Here is a 4,859-nt window from a genome sequence, read left to right on the forward strand (position 1 = left end):
TAGTGAGTTATGTTTGGGGGGGTTTTCCCCATGTACCCTGCTTGTAAAGCAGCTTAGTATGGAAACCACCATAAGCTGCCTAGGTATTTCTTTAGTTGAACAAAATTGTGACCTCCCGGTTCTCATATTACGTGAGCTCCCAGTGGAATAAAATACATTTTCATTGAAGGTGGCCTCTTGTCTGAGTCTCTAATCTCATTCACACCATCCACTGCACTCCAATATAGGCTAGTCGACTGGGCAGAGAGACGGCAGATGAAACTGAATGCAGTAAAAGTTTGAGTTTATGTGTTTTAGGAGGAAAAGTCAGGAGAGTAAGTGCATATAAATAATAAAAAATAAAAGTACATGGGCAGAGAGATCGAGGGGTTAACATACAACAACAAAAACAAGATTCCATTTATAGAGCGCCTTTCACGTCGGGAGGACGTCCCAAGGCGCTGGACAGTTGGGTCAGGACCCGAGCAGAGGGGAAATGGTCAGGTTGAGGGGAGCTGAAGGCTCGGTCAAAGAGAAAGGTCGTGAGACCGGCCTTGAAGGAGGAAAGGGAGGAAGCGGCGAAGACACTGGGGGATAGAGTTCCAGAGACTCGGGGCTGAGAGGCTGAAGGCCCGACCACCGATGGTAGGGCGGTTGGGGCGGGGGATGTGGAGCAGACCGGAGCCAGAGGAACGGAGGGTACGGGCAGGTAGGTAGGGGGATAGTAGGTCGGAGAGGTAGGAGGGAGCAAGGCCGTGAATGGCCTTGTAGGTGAGGATGAGGATCTTGAAATCAATCCTCTGGGGGATGGGGAGCCAGTGGAGGCGAGCGAGGGCGAGGGTGGGAGTGATGTGGTCGCGGTGTCTGGTGCGGGACAGTACACGAGCTGCAGAGTTCTGAATGACCTGCAGTGTGGAGGGAGGGCCGGGAAGGCCGCGAGGAGAGAGATCCCATAGTCCAGCCTTGAGGTGATAAAGGCGTGGACCAGAGTTTCAGCCGCGTGAGGGGTGAGGTAGTGCCGTAGTCTGGCGATGTTCTGGAGGTGGTGGAAGGCGGTGCCAGTTGTGGCGCGGATATGAGGGAGAAAGGACAGCTCAGGGTCAGTGAGGGTTGAAGGCCAGAGGGAGAGGAGTTCAGAGGACTCCAAGGCAGCGGTTAGGGATTGTGGGGGTAACTTCTTCCAGGGGCGGTAGAAGATGGTGGTGGGTCTGGTGGAGGTGGGGAGGGGGGTGGAGGTGGTGAAGGAGATGAAGTGGTGATCGGAGACGGCCTTGTCGGTTATGGTGACATCCGAGACACTGAGGCCCCGGGTGATCACCAAATCGAGTGGGTGGCCGTGACTGTGAGTGGGGGAGTTGATATGGAGGGAGAGGTTGAGCGAGGAGAGCAGGGAAGAGAAGTCTGAGGAGATGGAGCAGGAGGGGGTGAAGTGCAGGTTGAAGTCGCCCAGGATGATGAGGCGATCAGAGGAGAGGCAGAGAGATGTAAATAGGGTAGACATATCGGAGATGAAGGTGGGAAAGGTTTTAGGGGCCGGTAGAGGAGGAGGATTTTGAGTGAGAGGAAGGAGGGGTGGGAGAGGGTGAGGTGCTCAAAAGAGGGGAAAGAGCCAGAGGAGTAGGGGGATAGGGCAAGTGGTGTCCTTGAGATAAGGGCTACACCACCGCCACGGCGGTTGGGGCGGGGGATGTGGTGGGAGGTGTAGCCGGGTGGTGTGGCCTCCGTGAGGGGGAAGGTGTCGCCTGGGGTGAGCCAGGTTTCCGTTAAGGCCATGATGTCAACGCTCTCATCAAGGATGAGATCGTTGATGACCAGGGCCTTGTTACAGAGGGAGCGGACGTTTTGTAGTCCGATGTGGAGGGAGCGGTTGACAGAAGGGTGTGTGGGGAGGGGAGGGGGGTCCAGGTTGTGAGGCAGGGGTGGGGGGAATGGGGATGAGGGAGGAGAGGTTGACTCCCCGGGTCTGTGTCCGGGGTGGGTGGCGAGTGTGGTGGGGAATGGGGCAGTCGGTGTGGCTGCTGCTGGACAGCCAACGCCGAGTGCCGCGGTGAGCCCGGCGGAGGATTCCCAGGCTGGAGCAGAGGGAGGTTGTGGGAGGGTCAAGTGGGGATAGAAGGCGAGAGGGACGGAGGGAGAGGAGGACAGAGTGGGAGAGATGCAGAGGGGGGAGGGTATGGGGGGAGAGAGGAGGGGGGAGGGAGGGAGGGGGTGAGGAGGCTCGGGTCAGAGCAGCAGCCATAATGCGCATACCCTCTAAAGCTGGGAAAACAGGTGAAGAGCTGTGAAAATATCTTATGGGATTGATATAACAAATAGGGACTTAGAATATAAAATGATGGAGACGATGTGTAACCTATGTAAATCATTAGTTAGACCACCACAATAATAATAATCTTTGCATTTGATATAGCGCTTTTCACATCTTCGCGATGTCTCAAAGCGCTTCACAGAACATACTGTAAAATGAGCAAAATGCGGCAGCCAATTGTGCACAGCAGCGTCCCACAAACTTCTGGATTGAGTGACCAAATTTTTTTTCAAAGGTATTATTACCCCCGGAAAAGCAATCCGCCAGTCGACTAACAACCAGGTTCCTACTTACTACTAGGTAAACCGAGGCATGTGGAGTAAGGAAACTTGCCCAATGTCTCGCCCTTTCCGGGAATCAAACCCAGGTCTCTTGATTGCGAGGCGAATACTTTTACCGCTGAATTACAGGACTTTAGTATTGTGTTGAGTTTTGGTCACTACTTTGAGAAGGACCATTGAAAGGGTGAGAGATTTACTGGGATGATACCAGCCAGAGATGAGCGGTTTGGCTTATAAGAGGAGATTGGAGGAACTGGCTCAATTGTCACTGGAACAGAGAAGGTTGAGGGGAGACCTCAATCATGCTTCCTGGCAACCTGTCCCAGTTGTTAATTACCCTCTGTGCGAAGAATAACCTCCTGAGACTGCCCTTCACACTCCTAAACTCTCATTCTGCTGTCTCGGCCTCGATGAGTGTTCTGGATTGATTTTCTCAATCTCATTTCAGGCACGTAACCTTAGAGTTGGGACATCCTCAAGGAGGACAGTATTTCACTACAACCTCAACAACAACAACAACAAGATTCCATTTATAGAGCGCCTTTCACGTCAGGAGGACGTCCCAAGGCGCTGCACAGTTGGGTCATGACCCGAGCATTGGGGAAATGGTCAGGGTGAGGGGAGGGAAGGGAGGGAGAGAGGAGGGGGGAAGTGGTCAGGGTGAGGGGAGGGAAGGGAGGGAGCGAGGAGGAGGAAGAGAGTCGAGAGGGGAGCTGAAGGCACGGTCAAAGAGAAAGGTTTTGAGACCGGCCTTGAAGGAGGAAAGGGAGGAGGCGGCGAAGGCACTGGGGATGGAGTTCCAGAGCCTCGGGGCTGAGAGGCTGAAGGCCCGACCACCGATGGTAGGGCGGTTGGGGCGGGGGATGTGGAGCAGACCGGAGCCAGAGGAACGGAGGGTACGGGCAGGTAGGTACGGGGATAGTAGGTTGGAGAGGTAGGAGGGAGCGAGGCCGTGAATGGCCTTGTAGGTGAGGATGAGGATCTTGAAATCAACCTCCCAACCTTTGCATAAATTTGTTTTACAAATGACCCATCATACAGCACTCCTCAAGCTAAATCCAGATCAACACCAAATATCAACAACAACTTGCATTTACACAGCGCCCCTCACACAGCGTAGCATCCCAGAGCTAATCGTTCCTCTAACACGGGGAATCAGCCTTGTTTCATAGACATTTACAGCAAAGAAGGCCCTTAGTGACAGAACAATCCCCTCACTTTCATTTACCTCACCTTCCGCTCCCCCCCCCCACTGCTCCCCTCCTCCCCCCGCTCCCCCCCTCCCTGCTCCCCTCCTCCCCCCTCCCCCCCCGCTCCCCACTGCTCCCCTCCTCCCCCCCCGCTCCCCCACTGCTCCCCTCCTCCCCCCCCGCTCCCTCCCGCTCCCCCCCTGCTCCCCCTCCCTGCTCCCCTCCTCCCCCCCTCGCTCCCCCTCCCCCCCCTGCTCCCCCCTCTGCTCCCCCTCCCCCCCCTGCTCCCCTCCTCCCCCTACTCCCCCCCTCTGCTCCCCACCCCCTGCTCCCCCCCCACTGCTCCCCCCCTCTGCTCCCCCTCCCTCCCCCCTCTGCTCCCCCTCCCCCCCTCGCTCCCCCCCTCGCTCCCCCCCCTCGCTCCTCCCCCCCCTCTGCTCCCCCTCCCCCCACTGCTCCCCTCCTCCACCCCGCTCCCCCCTCTGCTCCCCCTCCCTCCCCCTCTGCTCCCCCTCCCCGCCTCGCTCCCCCCCCTCTGCTCCCCCTCCCCCCCCTGCTCCCCCCCCACTGCTCCCCTCCTCCACCCCGCTCCCCCCTCTGCTCCCCCTCCCCCCCCTGCTCCCCCCCTCTGCTCCCCCTCCCCCCCTGCTCCATTACATGCTCTGTTACATTTTTGGAGATGGCGTCCTTCAGATGAGAAGTTAAACCGAGGCCCCATGTGCTGTGGCGGGAGTGTGTGAAGGCCCCGGGGCAGTGTGGGGGTCCCTCCGCCGGTGTCCGGCCAACAGACCCCACAAATAAAACTCGTTGTGGCTGTGTGTGTGTGACACTCCTGTGGGCAACTTATTTGTTGCGGTCACAGTCACTACACTTGAGCTGTTTGAGCTGTTCTGGGGCTGCTCGGCCCCTCCCTCAGCGCCTTCAACACCCATCTCACGACCCTCCCTTTGGCCGCGCTGTCCATCTCCCGCTGACCCCCGAGAGAGAAATCGCTGCAGTGTGGTCCTCCGGGCGGCGGGGGGCGCTGGAGCGGTTGGGTTGCGGTGCAGGTGGCCTCTTGCCCCCTGGTATATAAGGCTGTGAGGCGCCGCCTCCCCGCAC

The sequence above is a fragment of the Callorhinchus milii genome, unplaced genomic scaffold (genome assembly GCF_018977255.1).
Source record: "Callorhinchus milii isolate IMCB2004 unplaced genomic scaffold, IMCB_Cmil_1.0 Scaffold14, whole genome shotgun sequence".
Classification (NCBI taxonomy): domain Eukaryota; kingdom Metazoa; phylum Chordata; class Chondrichthyes; order Chimaeriformes; family Callorhinchidae; genus Callorhinchus; species Callorhinchus milii.